Consider the following 18204-nt stretch of genomic DNA (forward strand, 5'->3'; position numbering starts at 1 on the left):
GGACAGAAAGGAGAGGTGACGTTATTCTAGGCCAGTATTTCTCTTTGCAGTCAGTATTTTGGCTAAGAAATGGTTCTCAAAGATATTAAAAGTTAGAAAAAGTATGGTATATTTGCCTTTTTCTTTGAGTATAGACTTTTCCCCAAAAATATTCTTCATTGCAAGAAGCCATCTCCTCTGTTTTGTTTTTTGTTTATTTGTTTGTTTAGTTGGTTTTCTGGCATTTAGTCCAACTGACTGTTAGCACCCTATTCTGAAATCCCCTTTTCCTGCCAGGAGGCACAAGGATACAACTTGCCTCTGATATTTCAAACCTCAGCTGAACCCTCTCCTACCTTTGGTTAAAAACTAATTGGATCCTATGCTGCATCTTGTGCTACCACCTACCTAAACACCAATATTTTATTTGAAAGGTAATTTTCAAAAGCACCAAGGAAAGGAAGAAGAGCTATAATGGAAGGGTAGGTAACATTAGGGCCAGAAGAAATGTGATTAGCAGGAACACAGATCACTCAGGCAAGAGCCTCCCTCAGGTAGTCCTGGAAGGAGCCAAAACTTCATCCATTGAGAATCCCTAATTTTTTGAGAACATTGGACAGGTGCTGTGGGCATGATGGCAGAGATGCCAACATCATTAGGATAGAGATCAAACATTTCTTTTCTCCAAGCTTGTTTTGTTTTTGTTTATTTTTTTTATAGATAATGAGGACGCTAAAGATGTTGCTCTGAGCACTGAATTCTGCCAATTGTTGGACCTCCATTCCTATTATATGCAGAGAATCAGGTTGGGGGTGATAAATCGGAAAGAATTATGCCAAAAGTTGAAGGTTTACGGTCACTTTGGACTAAGGAATACATACATATCCTAAATGAAGTATTAGAGGAGGAGGTGGGGGAATAACCCTGTAAATTATTTTCAGGGGAGTATTGAAATAATGCAGTACTAAAAAACATCTAGCTGTAAAATTCTGTTTCCTTAGTGTCTGTACTTTGCTAAGCTAGTGAGTTATAAAGAACCACAGCTGAAAAAAAAAACAAAAACCCAACAATTTGTTTTTCTCTCAGGAATTCACAGGAGTGCTGTTTCTCAGCCCCTGTGGTGTGATCTGTCTGTATTTGTAAATCTCTTAGTAATGGAAAAATGATACCCTTCTCATTCTGTCTGTGGTCTCTGAATGGAATGGGCTCTGCAGATGAAGCCCATCCCAGAAAACCCACCTAAGATGGCCAAAGACCCTGAGGCTTTTGAGAGACAGGCCCTCAGAATGGTTAAATTCTTGAATGCTTCCAGTAACAGACTAGGCAGACACAGGGGCAGACCAGGAGGGCTGTTGATAGAGCAATTTGGGGGCAAATGGTCAGTTTCATGAATAGAAAGATAAGAAGTGACAGACCACAGAAGACTGAAAGATTGCTAGTAAGCAAATCTTGCCTATCCTTAGGCATTAAGCTTGGATGTCCAAAAATAAGAAGTGGGTTTAGAGAAAGGATCATGATTAGAAATGCCAGCCATGGTGTCTACTCCATTTAAGACCCTTTCCACGTGAAGTGGTAGGCCCTGGAGCACATGAAGGAAGCATGCTGCCTTGTGCACCCCTCCATGCAAGAGAAAGGGAGAGCAACCTCTCATGAAGACAGCCAGTGAGTCTTAACACGGTCAAGTTGGTTCTGTCATAGTCCATCTCTCAGAAGCAGGACTAAACAACACTAGAAGATTTCAAAATTAGAATCAGAAACTAAGAATTCTGAGTAGCACATAATTGTAAATGGCAGAGCTCAAGAACCATTATACAGAGGTCAGGGTGAGGATGCTTGCACGTGGGGAGGAGAGAACGTACTAACAGAATGAGAGACAGAAGCACAGACGTTCACAAAGTGAGGATGCTTTCTTGGATAACTCTAGGACTTGAAGATGTTCCAGTTGTAGTTTCACTCCACATTTGTGTACAATAAATCTCCCCTTGTCTTAAAAGGACCTAATTGAATCTCTTTCTCTAGAAACACAAAAGTACCCCAGAAGCACAAACTTCTGGGTGACCTGAGAAGTTAAAAGATAGGCATAGCAGCGAGGAATGCCAGAAGCTAATAGACAGTGTTATGAAAAGACTATGATGGATATCCCACCATGGGACCTTCAGAGAGTCTTCCAAATTATCTCTCCCACCCCACTAGTTTTAAACTAAACCTTAAACCCTTAATTCATAAATGTGGGAGGAAAAAAGAATCATCCAGTAAATACAAAAGTGAGAAGTAAATCTCCCAACCCTGGACACTGCGTTGTCATAGGTTACTTTAGTGTTTCCTTTGTGGTAGATTTCCAGAGATATTTTGGACATGTTCAGCATATGATTCTACTCACACTGATACCCCTTTTACAAAAAATTATAATTATGTTTTTGCACAAATGTGAGTACATCCAAGGATACTTTTGCAGAAGTGGAAATACTTGGCCCAAATCTGTGTGCTTTTCAATTTAATAGATGGGGGCCAAAGTTAAAGTTATTTTTATTAGTATTTCAACCCTCAGTACATAAGATAACCCTATGCTCTCTCTCCTCCCATATATCATCAAATCTTAAAGACTTTGTCAATGGCTAAGCAGAACATACCAGTTGGTGGTTTTAACTTGTATTTCTTTCATTTCAAATGGAAGCTGGGTGGCTGTGAATTTTCTTTAAATGCTTCTATGGTCAACGTTCTTTACTCTCTTGTGCTCTGGGGGTGGCAAGTCCTATTCAAAGTATTGTCACCAAACCAGCAACTTTGGCATTACCTGGGAGCTTGTTGGAAACAGAGACCCCAGACCTGCCTGAATCAGAACATGCATTTTTAACAAGATACCCAGGTTCAAAACTGCATTAGATTGAGGATCCCTTTTACAGTCTTCTCTGGCCCATGATCTAGAATTTGTTTCAACTTTACAAATTTTCAAGGAGTTAAACTTGGTTGATGTGAAAGATTTCTCAGGCGCTTGGCCACTGAGTGGTTACTGTCACTACCATGGTTTGACTTCTCAAAACCTCACACCTTTGTTCCTCTGTTACCCCCAAGGCCTAGACAGCCTATTTCTAACTTGTGCCACTGTCGCCTCACCACTTGTCACTTATTTATTCATAGGGCACACACAGTTGATGATTTAAGAATATCAACCAAGCCCATGAGTGTGTTTACCCAGGACATGTAAGTATAGAAAACATTATCAACTGGGTAAATGTGTTCTGTGTTCTTCACTTCCAGCTAATGAGAAATTACACATCCTGAGCTCATAAACTCCATATCAAGGTGTGAATCAAGTTGTCAATAAAGAACAATTTTCCTAATTCTGTAAAACAGGTGGATATCACTGCTCTGGTTATGCAATTTCAGCTTGATAAAATTATTCCCTTAACAAAAGAGACTAACAACAGGAAGACCCTTCTGTATCAGCTTGCCAGGCCAGCTACACCATGCACTGGGCAGCTTCACAGCACACAGTTACTTTTTCACAGTTCTGCAGGCTTTGTGTCTGAGTGCCAGGTGTTAGAAGAGTCTATGTTTTCCGAGCTCTCTCTTCTTGCCTTAGTGATGTCCGTTTTCTTTGATCGATTGATCTACCTATCTATGTACTTAATTTTTTGAATTGTGATAAGAACACAACATGGGTTTTACTCTCTTGACAAAATTTTAAGTGCATAATTTACAGTAGTATTAACTATAGGCACAGTGTTCCACAGCAGATCTCTAGATGAACTTGTTCATCATCAATAACTGAAATATTTGTTTCTGAAAACTGAAAAATGTATATCCCCCTTGAACAGCAACTCTCTCTCTATTCCTCTGTCTCCCGAGTCCTTGGCAATCACTACTCTACTCTCTCTTTCTATGAAGTAAAACTTCCTAAGTTTCTATAAGTCCGTCTGTGACTGACTTACTTTACTTGGCCTAGTATCCTTCAGATTCATCCATGATTTTGTGTGTGGACTTCCTACTTTTTGGGAACCTACTGACAATCCATTGGATGTAGCAACCACATTTTCTTTATCAATTTATTGGTGGACATTTAGGTTGTTTCTGACAGGTCTGAATATTGCTGCATTAAACATGGAAATAAAAATATCTTTGGAATCCTGATTTCAGTTCTTTTGGATTATATATCCTGAAACAGGGTTGTTGGATCATATGGTAGTTCTATGTGTAATTTTTAAAGAAACCTTCATATAATTATCCATCATGGTGATCTCATTTTACAGTCCCATAAGTGGTGTAGAAGAGTTTAAATTTCTGCACATCTTTATAACATTTGTTATCTTTTGCTTTTTTCATAAAAGTCATCCTAACAGCTATAACCTGATTGCTAATTGTGGTTTTGATTTGCGTTTCCTTAATAATTAATGATGTTGAGCATCTTTTCATAAACTTACTGCTATTTTTGTTTTTGGGAAAATGTCTACTCAAGTTTGAAACTGGTTATTTAGTTGGGTTAATTGTTTTTGTTATTAAGCTGTATATATATTTTGAAAACTAACCCTTATCACATAGATAACAATTATTTTCCCCCTTTCCATAGGTTGATTCTTCACTTTGATTGTTTCCTGTTCTGTGTAATAGTTTTTTAATTTGATATCATTAATTTTGGGGGTTTTTTTTGTTTTGTTTTCATTATTTGTGCTTTTGATATCATGGCCAAGAAATCATTGTCAAAACAAATATCCTGAAGTTTTTCCCTGTATTTATTTCTAGGATTTTAGAGTCTTAGGTCTTTTGTGTTTAAGTTTTTAATTTACTTTGAATTAATTTTGTTTGTGGTATAAGACAGAGCCCAAGTTCATTCTTTTCCAGGTGGATCCGATGGTCAAGTTCTCCTTATGTCTTTGTGATCCTCCCCTTAAACATTTCTGTGTCCAAATACCCTCCTCGTGTAAGGGCCTTAGTCATTGGATTAGGGCCCATTCTAGTGATCTCACTTTAATTTCATAACATCTTTAAAAACCTTGTCTCTAAATACAACCACATTGTGAGGTATTGGGGATTAGGAGTTCAATGTATTTTGAATTTTAATAATGAAATTTCGAGGGTCACAATTCAACTCACCATACCTTCCAAATGTGATTCCAAAAGTAACTGTGTCATGACTGACTTCCTTTTGTTTTGTTAATGAACACAAATATTATTAGAGTATTCTCGAGAAAATAAATGATTGAAAAAGTGACCCATTGCACACTTTTACATAAGTAACCTCAATTCTCCATTTTCTAGTTTTTGTTTATGAATCAGCAAACAATTGTATTCTCTATTATCTCCAGACGTTTCCAACAGAACACTGTATTTCAGTCTTTAAAGATGACTTTTGCTATCTTCAAAAACTTACAGTCATTCTTTTTCCTGTGGCCTTCATTACAGTGTAGCCATGTCTGAGTCAACATTCACTGCAGCCACCAGATGCAGGGGCCCAAGTCAGAAGGAGTAAGAACTCTGTCACCATGTTGCAGATGAGGAAGCCAGTATACAAGGAAGTAAAGGAAGCTTGCAATATTTCCAGAGTCAGAGGTAATAGATTGTGACTTTAAAAACTGAACCAAATTTTGTTACCATTTTTTTATTGTTTGTCTAGATTGTGTTAGATATTATTTTTAATTATTTTTTACATCATTGTTCATTTTTTTTAAAGATTTATTTATTTATACAAGCACTGGGTACAGTCAAAAGCGCGGGAGCGTGAGAGAATTCACCAGAGCCAGAGCAGGGAGCAGAACAGGCAGACTGATGAAGTACACTGGTTAAGGGAGCAGCGGGCGCGGCAGGAGAGGTCTGCGCACCATGTGGGCCCCTCACTGGTGGCCGGGGATCGAACCGGCGCTGCAGAGGCTGCAGGCAGCTTCGCAGCCCAGCACTCAACTGCTGTGCCACCAGGGAGGCCCTTCGGTTTTCCAGTTTTAAAAATACCATTGGCTTTTCTATTTTAATTCAAGTATGTTTTTATTTTGAAAATGATTAAACCACTAAACCAAAATATAAATGGCTATATATGATTCTGGGTTGACTGACAAAGGAGATTTTAATGCTAAAAGCTAACTTCAATACGGCAATACATTGAAAATAAAGTTAAAAGACAGTTGACAGGCTTCCAGAAAATTATTTGCAATGTTTGTTGAGCAACTTCATGTCAGGCATGTGCACTGATTTTTGCTCATACATCCTGTTCTCTGTAGACAACAATTTAACTAAAAATAAATGTGATGTTTGTCTATTTCCTTTGGTTTTGCAGGGTTTTTTTCCTTGATAATTCCTCTGTATTTTCCCAATTTTCTGTCTCTATCTTCTAATAATGGAATGTCACATTCTTGGATTGTTCTACTAATGTTCTCATATTTTCTTTTCCATCTTCCATGTATTTGTTCACCTTTTCATCCTTGATTTATTTTAGTTTCTGTGAGATTTCCTTAACTTTATCTTTTAATTCCATTAGTTTTAAATTTCTGGTAGCATATTTTCAATTGCTAACATCTCTTTTCTATGTGCTAACTATGGCTTTTTGTTAGCTACCTAAATATTGTTTTCTCTTCTCTCTCAGGTTGTATTTGTTATTTTGAAACTTTATTCTACCACCCTCATACTTATTCTGGGAACACTCTACCCTTTCTTTTTCATTTAGGAGTATTTCCCAAAATGTTTAAAGATCTTTGGCTGTCTCCATAATGAATAAAATTTAGCACTGAAATGTTGATTGGAAGCTCTGTTTCACAAGAAAGGTTGTAGGATGGTAGATGGATTAAAAATGCAATTTTTGCTGAAGGACCCTCATATGTTACTATCTGTGATTCACTTGCTCCAGAGTGGAGTCAACCACTTTACTAACTGCTGGTCTGTACAGTAGGTGTTCACTCGATGGTTACTGGATATAATTAAATTCATAACAAAATGAGCTTGTTCTTCAGAATTATTTTTATGTTATTCATCCACAATTCTTAAGACTGTCATGACAGTTCCTGAAGCTAAAATAGACTCCCATAATCAATGCATAAATTAACTTGAAATGCATAAATTAACTTTACCTTCTTGTAACAGCTTTGCAGTTTAAATCAGTTGCTCTGAAAACCTATCCCAGGTAAAGGATTAGTTGACAGCTGAGTTTACATGTCCACTGGAAAGCCACTTAGTCATGCTTCTTACCCCTAACTTGATAGCAACTCTACAGTTGTTAAAGTAACCTCAGTCACCTCCCTAGATATATGCAGAAAACTTTGGGTTACCTCTCCCTGTCTATATCCCTTGAAATTGCTCCCTGGTACTTTCATTCAGCAGGCATTCTCTTTTATACATTGATTGAGCACTTAATAAGTCTCAGGCACTGTTTTTGGTGATGAAGATGTAGTAGTTAGCCATGTCTGTCCCTCTGCCTGGGCCACTGGTGAGATCTACAGCTAGATTGCAAAGGATTACAAAGTGTGGGTAATATATGACCATTCTACAATGTGGTTGACCTTTGAAAACATCATGCTAAGTAAAAGAAGACATTCACAAAAGACCACACTTATTTCATTTAATTAAATGAAATAGAAGTAGATTCATAGTTAATACATATATAAAAGGAATTGTCTCATGTGGTTATGGAAGCCAACAAGTCCCAGGAGCTACAGTGTGACTCAATAAGCTGAAGCCCCATGAAAGCTGATGGTATAGTTTCAGTCTGGGGCTTGGTGGAGTTGGGACACAAGAGTTGATATTTCAGTTTAAGTCCTTAGACCGAGCAGACGAAGCTCACTCACATTAGGAGAGGCAGTCTGCTTCAGTTAGTCTACTAACTGAAATGTTAATGTCATCCAAAAGCATCCTCACAGAATCACCCAGAATAATGATTGATCAATATTTGGATGCCCGATAGCCCAATCCATTTGACATATAAAATTAACTATCACAAGTTTCAAAGGGGTGATGAAAATGTTCTAACATTAGGTAGTGGTGATGACTGCACAGTTCTGTGAATATACTAAACCCACTAAATTGTATACTTAAAAGAGTGAATTGTATGATATGTAGACTAAATCTCAATAAAGTTGTCCAAAAAGAAACAAAGGTAACATATACCCAAAGCTTAAAAACAAATACAGGAGTGGACAGTGTAGTGAGAGCCCATGAGTGACGTGGGTACTATGAGATGTTCACCCATAAAGCTAATCTAGCACCTAGTGTGGCCATGGACCAGCCACCTGGGCATCACTAGGAGCTTGTTAGAAAGGCTGACTTGCAGCCCCTCCACAGACTTGCTGACTTAGAATCTGCACCAGTAAAATCTCCAGGTGATCCATGTGCCCATGGAAATGAGATGCTCTGAGATAGTGGTCTTAAATTTCACTGTTGATTTGTTCAGGGCAATGGAATGATAATCAACATCTAACATTGAGGTTTGATATGTGAAAGAGTGGAAGTAAAGCATTTCTGGTTTAAGAGATTCAAGGAACCCTAGTCCCACCTGTTGCCCTGTCATGACCTTGAAGCACATATAGACTCCCTCCCAGAAATACAGTTGGGCTAGTGTACACACACTCTCTCTCTCTCTCTCTCTCTCTCTCTCTCTCTCTCTCTCTCAGCCAGGACAGTTCTCTCTTTCAAAGGGAGGAGTTTTCAAAATGTACCCTAACATAGGCTTGTGCTTCTGCCCCCCAGAGCCCGCCAGCCCAGATTTTCTGTCTTTCCCCTCTGATGCAGGCTGTCTATGCTACAGTTCATCTGACAGTATGGAGTTGGCCTGTCCGGTGCACACTGCAAAGAAGAGACATTTCCCAGCACCTGTGTGTCTGTGGGTGCCTCTAGCCAAACCCTGCAGTTGAACCACTGGAAATCTGGAAATGCAGCTGACCTTCCCTTAGGAGCCAACACCCCTCACTGGGCAGTCAGACGGCATCCCACTGACCTTCATCACAGCTGCTGGCGGTGGCCCCTAATTCATCTGATATTTGACCAGGGTGAAACATCCTCTGGCTATAACATGTTTGTTGGTGTGATCTGAGTCTGGCTCATCTTCCATTCTCTCTAGTGCAGGGTTTCACACTAGCTTGTAGTCTGGAGGCAAAGCAGCTACTGCACAGAATGCTCCCCTCCGGCTTCCGTTTGTGCTTTTGCATTTTTGTTCTCTTTTGTTGCCTGTTGTTCTACCAGTAGTCTCACAGGGTTGAATTGGAAACCAGAATTTTCAATGAAAGTAAAATAAGATCTACAAGATAATGGCACTTGGAAATATCAGTCTGGGTACCAGGTGAGCCTAGTCTTTCTAATTACAGGTGCATTTCTCCTGGACAAACCATGTCCCAGTATTAGAATCCTCAGCTCAGACCACATCAAAGTGTTGCCAGTTGGTAGCTAGGCCTGGAAATCACAGAAAATACTCTAGCTTCTTTCTAAAAACAGATTTTTTTTTAAAGATTTATTTATTTATGCATACAAGAGCTGGGGTACAGGCAAGAGGTGTGGGGGGGTGAGAGGATTCACCAGAGACAGAGTGGGAAGAGAACAGGCAGATCTAATGAAATACACTGCTGAGGGGAGCAGAGGTGAGTCAGGAGAGGTCTGCTGCACCATGTGGGTAGCTCTCTAGTCGGGGATCGAACTTGTGCTGCAATGGCTGCTGATAGCTTCATAGTGCTGCGTCTTAACCCCTTGCGCCACCAGGGAGGCCCTAAAAACAGATCTTTTTAAACACCCACAAATATATAACCACCTCTTATCCTCTCCAATATCTCTTTAATATGAGATCTCAATAAGGATTTTTTTTAAAGATTTATTTATATATGCATACAAGAACTGGGGTACAGGCCAGAGGTGTGAGGGGTGAGAGGATTCACCAGAGACAGTGGGGAACAGAGCAGGCAGACTGACTGAAATACACTGCTGAGGGGAGCAGCCGGAGAGCTAGGAGAGGTCTCCTGCACCACGTGGGTAGCTCCCTGGCTGGGGATTGAACTCGTGCTGCAGTGGCTGTGGATAACTTCATAGATTGCGTCTTAACCCCTTGCACCACCAGGGAGTCCCTCAATAAGGATGTTAATGAGGAGGATAATGTTTCCACATGTTTCTGGTTTCAGTGTTTTGAGTCACTTAATGTTTGTCACTGGGAGGAAAGATATTCCTCTAGATCAGGGACAGAAAGCTCTTGGTTGACCAAAATAGCAAACCTTCTGTGACTTGCCCAAAATCACACTTTGAGTCTCAGATTCTACTATTTGATTGTCTATCCTTCCATCCTGGGAGTTTTTTAATGTTATTTGATCATAGATGTAAAAGGGCACTTGACCTGAAGAGAAGACTAAATCATCACACACACACACAGGCGATTTCTCCCAACATAAATGGACAAGTGATTATTTAGGCTAACCCCCTATTCTAAGTGACTTAGTTGGACAAATCGATCCTGGTGTGTACTCTTAAGGAGACCTGTAGCTCTTTATAGTTTCCTACATGCTAGACTTAAGAGTCTCTCAGTAGCTCTTTCCTTATTCAACAATAAACTCCATGAAGATGAAAGCTTGGTCTTATCAAAGCCCTAGTCATCAATTCCTGTGTCCAAGATGCCCAGTAAATAGGTAAAATAAGTGATATTTGAGTCAATTTTTAACTATTGTAAGGATATTTATTAGAATTGTTATTTGCAAATAGATAAAAAACATTAAGCATAAGCAAAATAGGGAATTTATTCTTGGACTTCAGGAAGAAATTGAAACTAGAGGATCTTTCTGTCTCTTTCCCTCTACTGTGGTCCTCGCAGTTCCCCTTGCCCCCCACACAGCAATTGCTTGACTTAGTCTGTGGAAGACTCACTCCCGCCATTACATTGTTGAGGAAACCAACCTTGTTCACTGTCGGTACCACATTGGAACTCTCACCTTCCTTGTGGGGGCCATTTATTTATTTATTTATTTTTAAGATTTATTTATTTATACAACTGGGGTATGGGCCAGATGCATGGGAGGGTGAGAGAATTTACCAGAGACAGAGCAGGGAGCAGAACAGGCAGAAGGACTGAAATACACTGCTGAGGGGAGCAGCGGGCAAGACAGGAGAGGTCTGCTTCGCCATGTGGGACTCTCGCCAGCCAGCCAGGATTGAACCTGCACTGCAGAGGCTGCAGACAGCTTCACAGTGCGGCGCTCAACCTCCTGTGCTTGTGGGGGGCATTTGTATGAGCTTATCCCTTTTGTGTGGTCCACTGAAGAAAGAAAGTCATGGGCATTATATTCTAAATCAGTGTTCCCAGTCATTACTATATAGCAAAAGGTTATATATCAAAATAACCTTCAGAGATTTAAAATAAGTGAATATAGATAGATACTTCTAAAGATTCAAATTAAGTGGCCTAGGATGGTACCTAAGCATCAATAAATTTAAGCTGTCTAGGAGATTCAGTTTTGCAGCACTAGCAAAAAAAAAAAAAAAAAAAAAAAAAGCTAACCTACCTGCAGTGAACACCTAGCTCTTGTTTGCCCAGAAATTGCCTGGCTTTAAAATTCACATGTCCCAGGAACCCTTGTCTCAGGTAAACTAGGTCAGTTAGTCACCTGCCTTTTGGAGGTTAGAGCAACTGGCTAAAGCCATCGTGAAGCACCTCCAGGACAGGAACCCATGTCAGTTCCCTAAAGGCCCAGAACCATAAAAACAACCCTTTCTACGCTGACATTCCAGCATGCATGGATCTCACATTATTGGAGAACATGGTATAACTGATCATACAAAATTTTTGGAAATTGTTGCTAGCCCCAGTCTCAAACTCCTCCATCTCTAGTGACTATCAACTCTCTACCATTTGCCATTCCAGCCTCAAAAACTTTATACTAACAGACACAACATGAAACAGGAAAAGAATGGGGCACCATAACTCTAAGTGGGGATCCTAGAGGTATCCCAGGGTTACCTCTTTCACCTTCAGCCCTACCTGCCTTACATTCTTCTTACCTTACACTCTACAGTACAGTCTTCAAATAAATGTACTTTAAAAGATAAATAAATATGGGTAGCAAGCACCTTGTTTAAATGATGTTCGCATCATAGTTTTATGGAGCAACCTGATAGAACCAGCTCTCCGCAGAAATGAACAGATTTTTAAAATAATTATCCGTAAGATGTCAACTCTCATAACACTGTTTCTTTACTATCTGCTAACCTGAGGGGCTCTCGCTCTGCTCTCAGAATAATGTGTGATATGCTGACATCTGTCTGGTCAGTGACAGTGAGGTATTTAGTGGGTGAGAGAGAAGGACCTGATGAATATGTCCAGCCTCCATATCCCTTTGCAAGCCATTGGGACTATTGATGTATTTTTTCAATGGTTCAATTGTTTCAATGAACTGAAAGTTGAGACTAAGATGTTGAAAATCTGTGTTCTAGGTGGTGAGGGGTAAAGGACAAATAATCAAGAAAAATTTGGGATCTCTTGAGGGAAACATTTAGGCATCAGAAAGAGTAGAAAATAGAAAATAGCAACCAGGCAAGTTTCAAATCCCCCTTTGCCAGTGTCCTAACTGTGTCACCCTAGACAAATCACTTAAACACTCAGAGCCACTTTCCTCATCTTAAAAATGACATAAAATGCCTCAGAGGACAGTGGTGATGATGACTTGGAGTAATCTACATAAAGTATCTTGTGCATAAATGCTTATAAAATGAAGTTGAAGTATTAAACATCATTTTATTTATATTAAATGCTATTTTCCCATTTAGAACTGAATTTTCAAGTATGTTAGATATCCATTTCATGGAGCATATGTGCTGTTTGAAAGGAACATGGTGTGAATGCAAATTCTGATTTTGAGGTTCTGTGATCTCAAAAGGCACCCACATTGTTTCATGTTTGACTTGTCTTCTGGCTTGGTTTCAGAAGGGCTCAAGTTTTAGTGAAGCTTCTTCCCATGTTTACTGAGCTGCCTGAGAAAGGCAACCCATGTGAGACAAGGTGCTCATCTGAACTGGAACAAACGGAATAATTCTACCCTTCTCTCTTCATGAGGTTGTGACGAGGATGAAGAGGCAAAGGCGTGAAGCACTATAGTAATGTGAAGTATCATTATTCTGAAGAGTCTGGTGAAATCCTCACATTTGTTCATACCTGAGGGCTCAGGGAACTAGGTTTTCACTGAATGCACAAGCTCTATGACCCCAGAGAAAACTTCTGGAAGCACCAGGGTGGAACAAAGGCTGCCTCCCAGACCTGAGTTGTCTTCTTCCATGCTTGCAGCTTGGGGGTTACTCTTTTGAACAGTTTCTTGGGCTGAGCTTCAGGTAGAGCCATAGCTCCTTCTTCCCTGTTCCCTAACACTACCTAAACAGCCTATCCCCCATCCCAGTTTAATAACATCATTTAGACTTGTGAACAATGGCACCTGGCTCCATAGCACAGGGATCCACTGGAGACAAAAGATGAGAATTTCTAAATTCAAGCACCAGAGAAAGTAACATTGAAGTCCTCCTGAAGTCCACCTGAAGTCCTCCTGAAGTCCACCTTTCAAAATACCAGAATGGATGCTTAGGAAAGCTATTCAAGGGGACCTGTGGCCCATTTGATTGTCTAAATCATGGTTCTTAATTATTTAAGATATGTGGATCCCTTATTGTGCAAAAGAATTATCAAAGCCTTCCCCAAAGGACAGCAGTTTTATTTATATCCCTTGATTGTGAAAATAGTTAATACTAACAGCAACATGAATTCAAAAGGACTATAATCAGAAAAATCTATGTATACCTGTAAACATAGGCCTTCCTTTTTGTGTGAGATCTGTTTATTCAGTGTTCAGGGATATGTGGTAAAGAAAATTGTAAGAAATCTACTGAGGTCTCCATGAGTATTTTGGACCTTGGTTGAAAACCTCTGCTCCTTCACTTTGCCCCAGCAAAAGCATAATTACACTAGTTGAACATGTTGTTCTCACATTTTATAGAAGATTAAAGATTGACCATGATGTTATCTAGTGCCACTTATATGGAGAATGAATTTGTTGCCAGGAAATGCTGATATTTCCTGAAGAACAAGTATATGGTTTTTGGTTTTCTTTAAATCAGTAATGTTCTGGTTGTGTCAGTGTGGTTAGGGGCATCATTTTGAAAGTGAAAAGAAATAGGGCTGGATGTTGAAGCTGATGAGGACTTAAAGTTGCATTGAGTAAAGACCTGTCTTCCCTAATTTGTGCGTGTAGAAAGGGGACATGGAAATAGACCATTTCTCCTTCCTACGTGTCCATATCGAATATACCCTTTATTTAGTAAAGCCCTTTCTGGTACTCCTGCTGAAACATAAATAAAAGTACGCTGTTCCTCTATCTGGGTGAGAATATGGTTTTGATTGCATAAAGGTAATGATAGAGGCTAGTGACAAATATTTGAAGAAATCTGCCTGCCTGCCCAGATAGAGACATCTGGGATGGCAGTTCCAGAGACTGATCATTTAATCAACATTTGCTGCCAGAATTGACAGGACTTTGGAAACTGACTCACATGTAACCTAACTCAAGAGGCTGATGCCTCTCATTTCACATGGTTCTAACCAGTGGGATTGGTGTCTGCAATCCTGCACATTACCTTCCTGTATTAAAGTATTTGATGACCAAGTTATTCATCAGAGATTGGCTAGTAAATATTGAGTTTGATGAATGAAATTCAGAGTTTCTGATAAACTTACTCCCCACTTCTCTGAACTTCACCTAGAACATTCTTAGAGCCACTCTTGGAAACCATCTCTGTACTTGGCTTTGTCCTTCCTGATTGGGTTTCTAGCAATTTTTATCCAACTTCCCATATATAGCAGTTGAAAACAACACACATTTCTTATCTCATTTTCCATGGTTCAGAAGTCCAGGCATGGCTTGTATTGGTTCCTTGCTCAGGCTCCCAGCACTGCAGTCAAGGTTGTCAGCAAGCTTCGTTTTTATCTGGGAAAGGAATCTGCTTCCAAACTTACTCAGGATATTGGCAGAATTCATTTCCTTTTGGTTATATGATCGAAGGCTCTCGTGCTTTGCAGACTTCCAGCTGGAAGTTCCTGTAGGTTGCCCACAGCTTTTTGCCACTGGGGTTTCCTCAAGATGGCTGTTTATTTCATCAATTTAGCAAGGCGAATCTTTGTTAAAAAGGCATCTCATGAACCCTAACATGATCGTAGGAGCGACAGTCTATCACTTTTGCCATATAAGGCAACTTAATCAAGGGAGTGACAGCCCATCCCTTTTGACATATTGTATTGGTTAGAAGGAAGTCCTGCATTCTCTCAAAGGGGCAAAAGGGATTAGACAAAGAAATAGATATCAGGAAACAAGAAACGATGGGCATCACCTTAGGATCTGTCCACTGCAGATGCATTTTGCATCTCCTGATTTGGATTCTTCCATCACTACATGCATTGTTACCACCACAGTAAATTTAATTTTGAATAACAACTCGTGATGGACATTGACTCCCCGGCATTGAGAAAACAATTCCGACATGACAATGCCAGGGTGGCAACAAACACTGTCAGATCACATTACCTGCCCATGCACAGTTATCACACATTTAATGTGGTGAAATGTTATGTCCACATCACCGTCAGGCTGAGCTGATGGTTTTAATTTGGATCTAAGGCTAGAGCTATGCTGATGCTTTTTACCGCTGGCTAGACCAGGGGAGTCACATTTCCATGAATTTCTGCTATCAAGAGGAAGGCTTTGTTCCCTCTTCATCTTGAACTTTTCAAGCAAGTGAAAGCTGGTATTTCCCAGGTGGAAAAAAACTGTCATTAAATATTAGCTCCTTGCATTTTATATTGGATGAGATTCTGAGCGAGCTAGGAAAATATAAAAGTTGGCATGTTTAAGCTCTAGAAACTCTAGCAATTGGAATTTGGCTTTCCAAAGGAATTGATTAAAAAAAAAACCTCATAAAAGTTCACAGGCAGCAACTTGCAAGAAGTCACCTGAGGATAAACTGCAAAAAAATGCTTCATGTGTAAGTAACCACTGTCATTTCCCACCCCAACCCCAACCCTGCAAAAAAAAAAAAAAAAAAAAAAAAAGTACCTTGGCAGTCAGCCCTCACTGAAACAAGATACTTTCATGATCCGACTTTGAGGCTTATATTCTTAGAGTTGATTTCTGTTGAGTTTGGAGGGTTTGGGTCTGTTTTATTGATGGGTAGTAGTATTGCCAATGCAAATGGGTTAAGGAATTCATAAGCAAAGTAGCATATTTTTTGGCTCTATGAAATCTGAACCTGAGAAATCTGGGGTTATATTATTGGAAACATTGGGAAGAAGACAAACATTACCCCAGTGGTTCCAGTTGATGAAATTCTCTTGTCTATGTGTAGATGTCTTTGATGATACCATTGAAGGAGAAGGTCCAGTTGGTCTTAAAAGCCACAGGAACCTTGACCCAAAAGTCTCTGGAAACATTCTGCAGGCTGTGTGTATACCCACACTGAGGTTGTTAATAGCTCAGAACCAACTGGTTATGACCAACTTAAATTGGTTATTGGTGGCAAAATCTCAGAACATCAATCTTTGTTGACACTGTTATTAACCAGACATGTTCAGTTTGGAACTGATCAAAAAAAAATGTTGCTAGTGATTATAAGAAATCGTCCTATCCCAGTAGATGAAGTCTTACAGATTCAGGCTCCATAATGTATACCACTGCAATTTCAGTCACTGCTTCTGATATTCTCCTTCCTTCTGCCCTTCATACCTTGCTCATATTCTGATTTTTTATTAGGTTTTACAATAGCAAGCACAAAATCAGACACATTCATTGTGAGTGGATTCTTGAAAAGGTATCTATTTGAAGGTGATAGCTTTGATGGGAGAGGTACAGACCAATGCCTTTCAAACTTTAGCATGCATAAAATCACCTAAAGACAAGGGTAATCACATACAGAGCAGGTGAATGTGTAATTCCAATGTCCCCATTCGAAAGATTCTGATTAATGAAGCCTAGAGTAAGGACCAAGAATTCTCATTTTCTATAAACTCTCAGTACTCATGATATTCCATGGACCAGAATCTCCCTCTGAGTTAACCTAGCTGTTTTCAAACAGATGATTAGAGGTACTTATTTTGGCTTCAGTGATGGAAATGAAGGACTTTTTCATGACATATGTATCATTTCCTGTTTATAACAGTGCTACACACTTACAGGATTGCAAATTGTAGCCTGCTCACTCAGTTGTTGAGCCATTAGGACCACATCTGGTCATATCTGGGGAGCCTCATCTCTTCCACCATGTGAGGACAAGATTGCTTTTGTTTTCCCTAATCTAGTGACTGGCCTGGGTCCCTTTAGTACCTGTGCATCCTCAGCTTTTACCTCTCCCTTTTAATCTCCATAGGCTTTGCCATTATTATTACATTGAGTAATTTTGTGGTTGGGTATTTCAATAAAAGTTACTAATTCACTCCTAGAGATAACACTGTAATGAACATCCTGATGACTCTCTTTCTATATTATTTATCCTGGATTAAGATTATGAATTTTACTTATGTGGTATTAATAATTTTGTTCATTTGCTTTCGGGAAAACTTTGTAAATTTTTTTAAGTTTTGATTGTATTAAAAGACACAACATGGGATGTACTATGTTAACCATTTGTAAGTGTATGATTAGTAGTGTTAAGTATATTTCACATTGTTGTGCAACAGATTTCCAGAAATTTTTCTTCTTGTAAAACTGAAACTCTACCCTTCAAACAACTCCCCATTTCTCCCTCCCTGCTGCCCTCAGTAACCACTATTCTACTTTCCATTCATGTGAATTTGACTCTTTTCGATAACTCATATAAATAGAATCATATAGTATTTGTCCTTTCATGGCTGACTTGTTTTACTTAGCATAATATCCTCAAAATCCAGATATACTGTAGCATGTGACTGGATTTCCCTCTTTTTAAGGTTGAATAATATCTCATATCTTATACTACATCTTGGTTAGCCATTCATCCCATGAAGGATAATTATGTTGCATCTCTTGGCGTTTATGAGTAATGCTACCATCAATATGCGTGTACACATATCTCTATGAGACCCAGCTTTCAATTTTTTTGGATAAAGGGCTTGAACAGACATTTCTCCAAAGAAGGTATAAAAATAACCCACAAACCCAAAAAGAAAAACTAAATATCACTAACCATAAGAGAAGTGCAAATCAAAAACCACAGTGCTATACCACCTCAGGCCCATTACGATGACTACCATTTGAAAAAGAAAAAACAGAAAATAAC

Source organism: Talpa europaea (assembly GCF_964194135.1).
Source record: "Talpa europaea genome assembly, chromosome: 11".
Lineage (NCBI taxonomy): Eukaryota > Metazoa > Chordata > Mammalia > Eulipotyphla > Talpidae > Talpa > Talpa europaea.